The sequence below is a fragment of the Anneissia japonica genome, unplaced genomic scaffold (genome assembly GCF_011630105.1).
Source record: "Anneissia japonica isolate Jap-2015-1 unplaced genomic scaffold, ASM1163010v1 scaffold1511_len2985839_cov193, whole genome shotgun sequence".
In the NCBI taxonomy this organism is placed as follows: domain Eukaryota; kingdom Metazoa; phylum Echinodermata; class Crinoidea; order Comatulida; family Comatulidae; genus Anneissia; species Anneissia japonica.
Window position 1 is genome coordinate 1341174 of NW_022685291.1, and position 14539 is coordinate 1355712.

At 33.1% G+C, this 14539-nt stretch overlaps 1 long non-coding RNA gene across 2 annotated transcripts; it reads right to left on the bottom strand.

Moving 5' to 3' along the window:
* Positions 1 to 88: 88 nt before the first annotated feature.
* Positions 89 to 13094, bottom strand: LOC117109572. 2 transcript variants are annotated; one of them, XR_004445550.1, is made up of 5 exons: positions 12885 to 13094; positions 11450 to 12236; positions 10162 to 10325; positions 889 to 1093; positions 89 to 196 (listed from the first exon to the last, which is right to left on the bottom strand). It is a non-coding gene; the product is annotated as an uncharacterized LOC117109572 (long non-coding RNA). The 2 variants fall into 2 exon arrangements; XR_004445549.1 differs by lacking the exons at positions 10162 to 10325; positions 11450 to 12236; positions 12885 to 13094 and adding an exon at positions 4834 to 4937.
* Between the last annotated feature and the right edge of the window lie 1445 nt (positions 13095 to 14539).

Sequence of the window (14539 nt, forward strand, 5' to 3'; positions counted from 1 at the left end):
AGTAGTAGTAGTAGTAGTAGTAGTAGTAGTAGTAGTAGTAGTAGTAGTAGTAGTAGTAGTAGTAGTAGTAGTAGTAGTAGTAGTAGTAATGCTTCGTTCTCGCAGAATATCATTTATGCTGCGATAGTACCTCGTCATCTTTCTTTTTGCCAAAGCAACCGCAAGTTTAGACACAACTCCGGACTTTTTACCCTTACTTTGTTGCGTGATAAAAATAAAACAACACACATTAGTCATATGTGATTACAATTATGCTACCTTTTTTCTGAATATTAACCTTCCTGGGTTCGTTTGAGTAAAATATAATTACAACCCAAGATATGTGACTATTGAGGGTCGTTGATCAGTTAGGCCTAATTTTTTGGTGAAATCATCGAAAGTTAAAATATGCTTCATAAAAACACCTATACTTTATATTATTGTTGGAGGTGTTTCCTTATGCCATTTTCATACAATGTAGACTATTGTGCATTACGTTTCCTGCAGGAAAATAGAATTGAAAGTTCCCGAAAGGGTGCGACTATTGGTGCCGCCATTAGTAGGACCCTTTTAGGGTGTCTCTGCCGGCATGTCATGTACATGTCGTGACGCAGTCAATAAACACATTTTGTAAAGCCTATCAAAAAATTACCATTATTGTTGAAAACCGTTATCCCATATATTACTTACTCCCTGATTTGAAAATGAATTAATTTGGACTCTTTAAATTTTAGAACTTAAATTTAAGTTTGGGCTTAAGTTATAAGTATTTTTACAAATTCCAGTATAAAATTGCAATGATAAATAATACAGTTTTTAAAAAGAGCATTTCTGAAGCAAACTGCTTTCAACGGTGACCCCAACCAATAGAATAAATAGTATGTAATTAAAGTTATGTTCACAGCCTACCATTCCCTAGCTGCTGGTACAACATGGTCTTCAACCACGTCTGCTATTATGTTCAGGTTTTTTTCGTTCACGGCTTCTTCCTCGTCGAATTCGTTCACTGCCGTAATCAGCATCTTTATATAAGAATCAATATTTTCAGGTGATTCCTGGATTTTTTTAACCAACTCCTCAACCTCCGATCGTTTCATTGTAGATTATGTATTTCCTGTGAAGTCAAATTATCATGCGATTAACTATTATCCGACATCGAAAAGAAACATGTGAACAAATCTATTAATTGAGCCTACATCTTTTCTCATCCACCTAATCTGTTTTTCGTTTTTTATTGATTGTTTTTGTGTTGCTTTTTTTGTCTATCCTTCATTTTATTTGTTTCTCTTATTCAACCTCTATTGGACATTTGTGAAAAAGTATGCGCCAGTCTCTAACCATTACCACTACATAACTAGTCCATAATTGAGAATGACATCGCCTCATATTACAAAGATGATACCTTAATCCATGGGTTAGATAGGGGCCCGGCACGGTAAGCTTCAACAAGTTTGTTTGTTCCCACTATCATATGAAATGACAAGATTAATAAGTTAACTAGAAAAAATTAGGATTCATTAAAGGCCATTTGTGATATCGTTAGTAATTTACTAAGTCACATATCACAATCCCATAAAATGCCGCCAATAGGAAAAGAGAAAAATAAATAATGAAGCAATATGAATTAATGTCTACCTTTCAAAAGTTACTAAGGGCGATCCTGTCCTGCGTTCAATTTCTAAAATTGTTTGTGCACCAAAGGCAGATCAGGGTACTATAGAAACAACTGGATGCAAAGCTATGGTATCAATGTTTAATGGGGCCCAAGCTCAGTCTCTCATATCATTACGTTACAACTTCCTTTGCAAGAAAGTGGTCACAGGAGCAAAGGCTTTCGTAAAACCTAAAAACTTTCACTCTCGACGGACTCAAGTCATACTGTGGATTAGCACAAAAAATATGGAAAATAAACCTAATGAGCACTTATAGATATTAGTTAGAAAAATTTTTATACAAGAACTAATTTGTGGCAAGGGTTCTATGAATAAATCGGAATTGCAAGTAATTGGTATCACAGGTATTTTTATATGGAATTCTATATATATTATTGAATTCCAGTTCATCTTAAATATTTCCGGTGTGTATCTTTAAACTCAATTTCCGACTTCTCTTGCGCTTTGGGAATAACGCTAACCATATTATTTAGTAAATGGTAAATAAATGAACAACCTTTTATTACATCTTTTAGTTACATCTTGTAATAATATTAATCAAACCACAATAATGTATACAATAATTACACTTTAAATCGTAATAAGATTTAAACTCGTTATATGTCATAAAGCGTTGGTTATTAATCCTTTGTCCGAAACAAAGTTGATATCTTTAAAGCCCCGGTCCTTAATTAATTTATTTGAAGGGTAAAATTAATTTTAGATTTTATGTCAAGGGCCAAGGAAAATCTCCGAGTTTCAAGCAAATTTTTATGGACCAAGATAAAATTCTGAGATGCTGTGGCCAAAGCCGCCTTTTGGCCACACAGACCTATGAGGGGTATTTTTTTTTTGGCAATTTCCAATTCTATTCTATTTTTAATTGTACTGCAGCGCAATATTAGAACACTAATTTCATTACAATTTTTGCACCATAAGATTGATATGGTATTTTGCCACAAAAATTATTACACTTAATTTTTTTTACTATTTCTTACTTATTGATGAGCTTTTATTTCTTGCTTGTGTAAAACCTTCACAAAAAAAATTGGCCAAGGGCAGTTTAGGAGCGATGTCCCGGAACCTCTGAAAGGGGTCTAGTGGGAAAATCCCCCGGAAGCTCTAACAATTTAGTAGTTGTGAGTGCTTAAGGCCCGTAATCGATCTTACAGCATTATATTTTGTAAAAAAATACATATGATTATTTTTGCCTAATGAATGTGTTGAGTTCTCCTTTGATAGTCACTCTGATGGGAAACTGCCTCCACAACTGGTACCGGTACCACTACTTATAATTCAATTCTCTGATGGTTTTAAGTAGCATGATAAGTGGTAAAGCATATTTTAATCTATTAGGTTGTATATAGGCCTGTATGTAGGCTGAGGCTGTTTAGGGCCCCAGCGGGGTCCAGAGGCCGAGAAGCTCCGACAAATGGCATTTTGAGGCCGTATTTAATGATTTTCTGAAACCCATAATTCGTGGATATTCTATTTAAAATCCATTCATTTTGGTGTTGTTAGGCCCTGGTTTCGAACTATCGCTCGCGACCTAAGTTAGAGTCGCCAAAATATTTTTGCAGGGTTGGCAGACGTTTAATGTTGTCGGAGACTGGTAATAGCACTTGTCCTGTCTTCCTTTCTTTGTGCAAGTGTAACTGTGTGCGCAGTAGCGTTTCCTGAAATGGAATTTTTTTCTATAAAGTAATTTTATTTCCATCATATTGACCTTGATTCTTATGTTTGCTTCTCGTCGTTTACGCCTAACCAAATACTGTTACCTCGGGCGTCCATACAAAACCTTTCAAACCAAACATGAAGTTACAGGCATAATCGTAACAAAAACAAAGTAATTTTTTTATCAGTCATACAAAGTTTGTTCTATTTAATAGTTTGGCACACAATCGGTATTTTCTGTGTAATTTCACCCATCCTATATCCATTAAATACCATATAGCCTAAAAACTCTTTACCAGTAAAATGTCGAGTCTACTCATAATAAAAACAAGCCTGTGATCAAGTTTTAATTTTTAATCTGCTAGGTGATATTTTGCTGAAATAAGCCTACCAATCTTTTGGCGTTCGTCGATTGGTTGGTAACAGATTCAATTCTAGATCTGGGTGGGAGTCACCCCTACTTCGCATTGGCCCAGTGTTGTATTTTGGCATTCACTTTATTAAAAAAAATATTCATCGAATGTTTATTATTTTTAGTTTCTTTAAATATTTTTTGTATTAAGAACCAGGGCTTTAGAGCTTCATTCTTTATAATAAACAGTTTTTTTTAATTTATATTAATATTTGAGTTATTCCACAAAACTTCATCGGAGTCCTTCTCATCATAAAGCATTTTGAATTTAAACCAAAGACTTATAACCTCACACATAAAGCTATTACACAGTTTTTTTGTAACAGAATTCAGTAACTAATTTGGGCTTAAAATACCAAATCCACTCCCCGCCTATATTTGAAATTTTCCAGTAAAATAAAATGTTCCATTTATCATTGGATCGAACATCAAAATATCTTTTGACCCAGAATATATTTAAGACTTCATTAAATTTACAAATAGTCATAGTAAGACATCCCCTTTTTTTGTCACAATATACCAACACTCTGCTTACTTTATTCCGTTTCCCATTCCAAATTAAATTAAATAGAGTTTGCTGAAGTTTTTTCCATAAAATTATTTGATGTAGTTGGAAATACGTAAATAAATAAATTACTTGTGAAAGAGATCATAATTTAACTCAATAAGTTCGTTTTTATCGAAAAAATATTTATGCCAAGAAATTTAACGGGACCAGTCGTTCAGCAGTATCCGCTGTTTGGTAAGAGGTTATCTTTTTTCGAAATATTAAGAAAACTATATTTAGCCTTGTTTAATTTTAAGCCAGATATTTCACCAAAATTTCAATAACGAATATCATTCCAAATAGACGACTTTGATCCATCCAAAATCTTTGCCATCTTTTGGAATTAGTGAAATAACCCCTCTCCTTTGACTATCTAATAATTTCTCATTTCTAAAGCAATAATTAAAAGAATCAACCAGTACCCATTTCCTAGTTCATTCCAAATAAATTTTTATGCAATTTTTTTGGGGGTCACACACCAGATTTACCCTACTATTAGTCATTAAAATCATGAAAGATGAATCACGTGTATACACTGTACAGAAAAGGAAATTGTATTCGAACCTTACCTTAAACGGTGTAGCTTTCTTAGTTATACTGATTTAAGAGCGTTTAATGATTGCTTATTAGACCTAATGAATGTAGTAGATGTTGTCGAATGGTTATACTAAGTTATTTCCTGTTAGAAAGAAAACGGAATTAATAAATAACCAAAACTTCCGTTCAGCATTGTGTGGTATTACACATAATATATTGTACTGCAAGAATGACTTCATCGAAAAAGTAAATAATGATATTAAAGTTGTGGATGCAGCAGCTGTTTACCATATCAATAATTAATAACGTAAGGTATACCAACGTTCTTGTGTATACTGTAGTCTTAGGTATCACGTCATTTTAAAACTTTAAAAAAGAATTATATGATATTTATTTATTAATATATTTTATTTATATCAAAGAATTGAATAGTTATTCATTAATTATGAAATTTTTTTGTTATTCCTTATTCAATACCGGATTTTTTTTATTTATTCGTTTTACTCCATTAAACTGTTACTGTATGTATGTACTCATTTATTCATTCATCTTTGTATCTTGTGTCATCCATTCATTCATCTATCTATCTATCCATTCCCCTATCCATTTTTCCATCAGTCCTTTCTTTAGATTGTCGGTTCGTTGGTTTGTTCTTTCACTCGTTATTTCATTCGTTCGTTCAATTAGAAATACAGTATGCAAAGAACTGTTAAGTGTGAATAAAGATTACGCCGAAAAATACATTGCCGAATAGCAATGCAAATAAAGTAGCAATTGAACAAAATATTGCTGATCGCAAGAATTCTGCGTATCGTAGTGGTTACTGTGGCAACCACATATGGTTACCCAATGGTTCTGTATTACAAGCAAATTGTATTTGGAATTAGAATATTTTTCTTCAAATAATTCTGTTATAATGAGGACCACCTCTCTTAAAAGACCACTATTTCCCGGCAGAGAAAGTCCCAGGGGAGGATCCAGAGATGTACGAGCGTAGGGAGGCAGAAGGGGGACCGACAGTGGGGCCGATCGAAATACAATTTCTCTAGGGTCCAGAGGCATGCCCCCGTGAAAATTTGGTGTTCTAAACGCCTGAAATGATATTCAAAAACTCATTCAAACTTTATCTAATCATCCCAAGCTGCGCCCTCTTGTCATTACATTACCGTTATATAGTCAAAATGAAGAGCCAACAAATTCTCATGATCTTTTATCAGAGATTTTCTGCAACCATAGAGATCTAATCAATATGTGATGTACGGTAACATCATAACATAGAAAATAAAACACTGTCTTTGATGTATAGTTAATTTACCTACTTCAAAACCTTGAAGTAGGTAAAGTAGGTAAATTTTACCTCTAGATTAGCGGATATGACACTCCTATATGCTTATCATAAAATTCATCATCATCGGTTTAATTAATCGCTGTGATGTACCTTAGAACATAAAACTTAATTGTAATACGACACCATTTTCATTCATTTTTGTCCCATTAATTTCATTGCATTGCAATAAAATGTTTATTTATTTTATTATTTTTTTCCGAAAAGAAGATGCTGTGTTAAATGAATTATTAAATAACAAGAATTTCTTTTAGGATTTAGCCCTATTATAAAATGAATGTTTGTATTAGTGGAGCAGCAGAATATTTTTCATAGGTTGAAAGATAAAATATTCTCGTGAATAGTATGTTCCCTTGACCGTCCTCAAAGGAATTTTTTTTCCAGCTTAACCTAGATTAACACCCTGACATTGTTATCTTACCAGTTTGATTCCAATGCAATTTTCAGTGATATTTTTGAGGGCCTGTGTTGAAAGTGACGATCTTCGCTCAATAAGATCTCATCACTTTGCCTGTACCACGTATCAAGTACTTGAAAAATCTCGGGTATCAGTTCTTTAGCTTTGGCAACCTAAGGATTATATTTAAGTTATTCTTTTAGCAGTTCTAATGTCAGATCTTCTAACACTTACGTCATCTGTTTTCAATGTATTATTCATACTATATATTGAGCAGGAACGCCTGTTTCACATTGAATGTGCTTTTATATTGAATTCGGTGCTCTCTGGGTTTTCTCTAAATGTGATGCAGGCGCAACATATGCATACGCATTATATAATTAATTTAAAATCAACCACTGCGTAGCCTATTATTATACTATATTGGTATGAAAATATCAGTACTTATAGTAGTTGACGGAGTGGTATTGGTCTAGTAGTAGCAGTATAGCAGCAGCATGCATTGGCATTAGTAATAGTAGTAATAGTAGTAGTAGTAGTAGTAGTAGTAGTAGTAGTAGTAGTAGTGGTAGTAGTGGTAGTAGTAGTAGTAGTAGTAGTAGGCCTAGTGTAGTTATTATTAAGGCCTGTTTATACTTCAACGATAACGATAAAACAGCTAAAAAGTGATTGTTCATATAGAAAAAAAAAAATATGAGAAGTTTCGATTCGATAACGATTTATCGTGTGTACGGTAACAAAATATCAGATGACGTCATAATCATGGAAAACGATAAAATTATTGCTACTACTACGATTTTAATGTTTTTCCATGATTATGACGTCAACTACGTCTAACAAAAACAAAAACATTCTATTAAGGCTACAAAAACGAGCTGCTAGAATAGTTAAAAATAATTTTGATTTTATAAATTTTCGTGGAATTGATCTTATTAAGCAAAATAATTGGAAACTTTTTGATGAATGTAGAGATTACGCCCTTGCATGTTTAATGTACAAATGTATAAATGGTGTTGCGCCTTCCCGCCTATGTAATGATATAGAAATGGTTGTTGACCGACATGGATATTCCCCAATTCCAAATTGCTCTGTAATGAATGGCTCTTTAAAAATCTCTGGGGCAAAAATTTGGAACAAAATCCCAATTAGAATTCAAGAATGTCAATCTCTTAATTTATTCAAAATTACTTATAAGAAACACTTTTTCTGATTTCACAATTCATTTCCTTTTATATTTTCTTGGTCTATACTTTTAACATTTATTCCCGGCCCCGAAACTTGGACTCAGAAGTACCGGGATGGTGTCCGGCGGGGGATAGTTTCTACCATTTTTATCTATTTAAGTAATTGTACAGTATTTGTCCATTAAAGTCAAAGTCAAAACAGCAGAGCCGTAATAAAGTAAAGAGAGAGTTTGGCCAACTCTGTTTCACGGGATTCAATATACGCGCGTGTGATTGGGTGGATCGCAATCAAAGATTTTACACCAGACGTGCCCGAACCACTCTTCTTAAACTGATCTTTTATCAGCTTGTATTGGGCTCGCAATGCCTTTACTTTTGTTTGAATGTGGGCCGTCGTTCTCTTCTCATGTCCGAGACTGGCTAATCTGTCAGCAAGCACGCCAAAAATTCCCGTTTTGTTGTTTTGTTTTTTTTTAATTTTCTATCCGGTCTCTCAGCTCGGGTTGGCCCCACAAATCTACCAGGTCAGCAGTTTCCTGGTCGCTCGAAATCAACCGAATTATTATTAATTAAAATTTGAATTAACTTTTATGAAAAGTAATGATTGCGTCTTGATTGAACACGCATGAAGAACTCGCAGGTTTTTAATTCAAGAACTTCTAAAAGCAACGGCGTCATCGACTGTGATTGGTCGACAGCCGACGAGGAAATGTCAATCTCGGTCACACCAGGGTCAATATGGGTGCTGAGCCGGGATCGAGATAGGTAGATTGAGATCGAGGTCACGTCAGGCGCGAGTCGGTGCAGATGCGGTCACATTACGAAAATCTCACCCGCGGGGAGTCAAGCCAGGCTTGAGACGCTAGTGTGACCGTAGCCTAACACTGGTGTCCTTGGATTCAATTATGGGTAAACGGATTAGTTGCCTTTTTTTATGAGGTTTTAATTGTTCTTTACCGCCGAAAGTGCGGTATTCTAACGTTAGTTTAAGGAGGGCTGGTCGGCCTAATGCCTACCTGGTAATCCCGGCCACGAAACCTTGACTCAGAAATACCGGGTTGGTGTCCGGCGGGGGGTAGTTTTTACCATATTGTAGTTAAGCATAACCTTGAGCTGTAATTCCTGGCCCAGAAACCTTGATTCAGGAGTACCGGGTTGGTGTCCGGCGGGGGATAGTTTTCCACCAAAGTTTTAACTTGTTTATTTTGTTATACTGTGATGGGTACTTTTGTTGTTGTTATTGTAATATGTGTTTGCAGGACCATATTGTAAAACAGTGGTAAGATCTCGCCTGTATATGTTATCCTGCCTAAAGATGTTTTAAATAAAGAATTAAAAAAAAAAAAAAAATCTGATTTGATTTGTCAAAATATGTTGTTATCGCTTTCGAATCGTTTTAGTGTAAAAACTTATTTCTTATTTCTTTTATTTTCTATATGAACAATTGCTTTTTAGCAGCAGCAGCGGTGGCGGCGGCTGCAACGGCAGCAGCATTAAGACAGATTAAAATCATCTTAACACATGTAGATAAAAACAAGAGTTATTCAACCAAATAAAACCACGGACAAACTTCAACATTAAAATTCCAGTGATCAGTTAGTCCTTCGACAATCAAAATCTGGACGGTGGTGGCTCCCTTTAAACATTTTATTAGCAACTCCAGGAGATGCGTTCCAACCTTCTTTGTTATCTTATCTCTCCTATTAAAATAGGAAATTAAACATTATCAACTAATTATTAAATAGATTCTTCTGCGGATTTGATATCATGTGGTATTTGCACCATTTCATAATAATCTAACCCATTTTTGTGTCTATACCCCTTTAGGGCTAGACACATGTTACCGTCTAGTAGTCAACCCTGTAAGATCGAGTAAATCCGGTATGGAGGAATGATGGGATAAGTCATGAGCTAAAGATAAAAATGAATATAAGACCTGTCCTAGAAAGTTCACTAACATGACACTACAGTAAACAACACCACATATTTCTTCATAACCAAATCCCTATGTGGATACTTTATTAGTAAATATAATACCTATATAAGGCAGTATAGGGCATAGACATGTGCTCTCGAAGGGAGCCTATTGTTAATGTAGGCCTAGGACTAGTTCTGGCCATTTTCATTTTGTTCCATTCATTATCACGCCTCCAACTAATACAATGTCTTTATTTGTTGAAATTAGAACTTTATTTTTCTTACAATCTCAAACGATAGAAATTTATTTCAACAAACAAATAATGGACGCTTTTTTCGTGCAATAGAAAAATATATTATAATTCCGTTGAGAGCAGTTCTATTCAACTCGGTTCGCCTCGTTGAATGAAATAGACAGTTTCTCAATTCATAAAAATATTCTTCCTATCACCCTCATAAATATTCATTAACATTTATTCCAAGCATTAGCCTTCTGACAAAGAGTAAGTCTACTTACTGAAACGCTTTTACCATTTCATCTGCACAGTCGATAATTAAATCAGCCGAATTACTTTTTTCTGGATGGTCTTTTCCGTACCAATCCACATCTCGTTTAGACATTCTTATTTCCGGTGGTTCAACAAATGTTTCAATTATCATAATGGCTTCCTCACTTTGGTCCTATAATACAATGTGGAATGCAATAATAATAATAATAATAATAATAATAATAATAATAATAATAATAATAATAATAATAATAGTAATAATAATAATAATAATAATAATAATAATAATAATAGTAATAATAATAATAATAATAATAATAATAATAATAATAATAATAATAATAATAATAATAATAATAATTACAAAACTTAAATTAAACAATAATAATAAACTATCGCCCCGGACACCATTCCGGTATATCTGAGTCTAGGTTTGTGGCTGGATTTTTAAAAACAGTGTTTTTTTTTAAATTTGAAAGCCTTTAAACTATTTTTCGCCAGACACCATCAAGGTATTTCTGTGTCAATGTTTCGGGGCAGGAATTACAGACTTCAGAAAAGGCGAGCTTTCAGTCATGACTTAAACACACTGACTGATTGAGCCGCAATAGACCTTTCCGGAGTGTCAATCAAACTTAACAGCGGAAAGGTCCATTAATATACATTGGTAGATTATTCCTGACTGCAAGTGTTGCAGCAGCAGAAGATCTTCCACCAAACGCAGTGGATGTTTTAGGTGCTAACAGTATGTAGTTGTCATTTAGCAAACACAATCCCCACATTACAACATTATTTTAACTGTGATTTAATCTTATGTTTATCATAATTGTCATTAAGAATATAATTAAAATATTTATCAGGACTACAATAAGAGTTAATAATAACAGGAGAGATCAAGAGTACCTTCTACATAATCACACGATTTAAATGATATTGAGTAAAAGTATGAATAATAAAATGTACGAGATGCAGAGTTATTAAATTTCAAACAAAAGGCCCAACAGAAGCTGTAGATAATTTTACTATTTGTTCATATTCTAATAGGTATTTAACAATGTCAATGTCAATATCAGGCCTCATTGTTTTGCTTTTCCAACAAATCGATTTATAAACACACACTTTTTCATTTCGTTAAGAGTCACTATGCCTCGAAATAGCACGCTAGATAGATGGCATATTAAGTGCTATTTTATTATTATTTATTGAATACAAGTGATTTATTAGAGGGTCCAATATACATTTTTGTCAAAATTTACTGAAATTATATATGATTGAGAGTTTTAAGTGCAAGCTCACCTTCCAGTTTAAAATGTTTCGTTCTCGCAGAGTATAAACTATACTGCGATAATACCTCGTCATCTTCCTTTTTGCCAAAGCAACCGCAAGTTTGGCCATGACTCCGGATTTTTTACCTTTACTATGTTTCGTGATAAAAAAAAACACATGTAGTTAAAACTATACTATTTTTTTTTAACTATTAGCTGTCAGATGTATACATGGGCAGTCGTCTTCGCCAACTTAGGGTGTTAAAAAAATAATGCTTATGTATAATCGCGTGTTTAAAAAAATTGAATACTGTCATCCCGTAATTTGCCTACGAAACTACTCGATTTTAAAATAAATTAATTTGGATTTCAAATTCAGATCTGTTCGTAAATTAGGAATGCTTCACAAATTCCAGTACATAATTGCAATGACAGATAATTATTAAAATGGCGTTTACTGAATCAAACCACTTAAACGGTGACCTCAACTAATAACAATAATAAATAGTATGTAATTCAAATTATGTTTATTTTTCACAACGAACAATTCCTTAGCTGTTTTTACAATTCAATTCAATTCAATTCAACAAAACATTTATTTTCTTCCAAATGCACTTAAAAAAACAAAATTACAACATGGCTTTCAACCACTTTTTCTATGAAGTACAGGTTTTCTTTGTTCACATCTTCTTCCTCGTCGAACTCGTTCACTGCCGTGATCAGCTTTGGCATGTAATCATCAAATTTTTCAGGTGATTCTACGATTTGTTTAAGCAACTCCTCAACTTTCGATCGTTTCATTATAAATTATGTCTTTCCTGTAAAGACAAATTATCATGTGATTAATTGTTAACGAAATATTTTTGGATTCGATTCATAAAAATCCATGTGTTAATGTATCGTATATGATCAAGCATTTCTAAACAAAAAATAACACCAGATTGGTTGATTGATGATGAAGATAATGGTAGTAATATTAGGAATAATGATTATAATGATAATGAACTTTAGTGACATGATAATAGTGAATAAATGATAAACAATTAATAATAATAATAATAATAATAGTAATAATAATAATAATAATAATAATAATAATAATAATAGATAAATAACAAGCAATATGACAAGACGTGATGACTTATATATATATGGTATCAAATGCGATGATAACGATATTTTAGAAGATAAAATAAGATTTATAAACATAATCCACGGATATATCATTTATTATGAAATTTATATCAATGCATTTGTATTATATTGGTGCCCATGTATGCGTGTTGTAAGTACAGTATACATTACAACCTGCTTATATACCCGTCCAACACTCAATTACTTACGTCAGACATACTAGCTGCAATAATAAGTGTATATCGATTGGTGTATGTATGTTATAGTTTTTTGTCCTTTGACACCATATCTAGTTTATTAGAGACCAAAATCACAATATAACATGCAATTACCTCGTATTAATCTTGTGGGCCTGTATCGTAGGTAGAATAGTGTGATAATTTTGGATGGGTTTGCGCAAGGCGGACCCCAGAACCTCACTGCTTTTTTTTGTTGTTGTTGAACTTTAAAAGCGTCGCCAGTTTTGAACGTACGTGCAAGCAATATTGTAGGTCTATTTCCAATAAACGTTCATGGCCTTTTTTTTAAAGTTTGACACCAGAGTGCCCCCTACACTTACAAACAAAACAGGGTTTTCAGCAAAGATTTTACATTACTGCCATTACCACTAATAAGGTATACGTCCATGGATGGTTAAGGATGCGTTCTAAAGAACCAAAAGTCATGAGTTCGAATCGCGTCATGGTATTCAATTTTTATTTATTTTTTCATAATTAAGACATTATATATATCATTTAATTAATTTATTTAATTTCTTAATAAACCGTTGCCGAAAGCCCAATATAATAACTTGCGCCACTGTATACGGTACTGTACTATGATTTATGAAATCATGGAGAATGGTGCATATACGAAGCGTTAAGCTAGTCTCCAACAGCGTCATGTGTGTACACGCGAGTGACAAAACACATGCTCATAATATAACAATCACTACTGCTATGATGCAATACATAACTATTATTACTATAAGCCTACGTTATTAATTGATGAATCTACCAACCATAACATTATATCAAACAGTAAACATATGCATTATGTCATAAAAATTGCAATGAAATCAAAGAATTACCTGATCTTCGCACAGCACCATTTCATTGACTACTACAGTCAATTTTATTGTATGGATTGTGTATTGTAAGTGAACCGGCAATCTAAAGGAAATGTTGACAGCACGTGACTTAAATATTTCCAAATATCACCATGGCGATTGTAAGCATTTACCAGGCACCTAATCGTTTGTTCGCATGGAATTCGCTTTCAAAACCACTGAGCTATTAATATCTCATGCTTAGATCATATTATTTATACTTCACTACTGAAAACCTAAAGCATAAGTTTCTACTGTATTATGAATGTTTCCTTGTGTACAAAGGTTCTAGTTTTACTACTTTTGTTGATAATTATTAAGATTTTTCAAATTATATTAACAACTGTTTTATTGTAGAATCGGTACATATATTGCTTTTTTGTTTAGTAAATAAATAAATACAACAAAAAACCAGTTACAAGCATGGCAGACTTGAAATATTATAGACTAATACAGTATAAAATTTAAGACAGAGAGCTGCCGTAGAGGCTTATCACCTTACCCATATTATACCCTTTGTGAAGATGCCATGATACTTAAACAAAATGGTAAAATATATATTTACGGAGGTTAGGCATTTAAGCACATCTTTTCAGTATGTACCTTTTCATTATTGTCTAAATTTGAACTAAATTTAATTGCATTTTGACCATCAGTCATATAAACACTACGTTAGGAATACTAATTTTTCATTTTAGAGGAGCAACAGGAATTTGTGAGTGTTCCTAATTTACTATAATAATTGGCCTAATTAAATTTAAATTTTTTTTTCAAAACTTGTGTTTGTGGTAACAGTAGTTATCTGTGATACCTTTAATAACCCGTACTTATATATTTACTCATTATATTATCAACAAACTTTTCAGTTGATTTTAATTGCTATTATCCAATGTCGTCTAT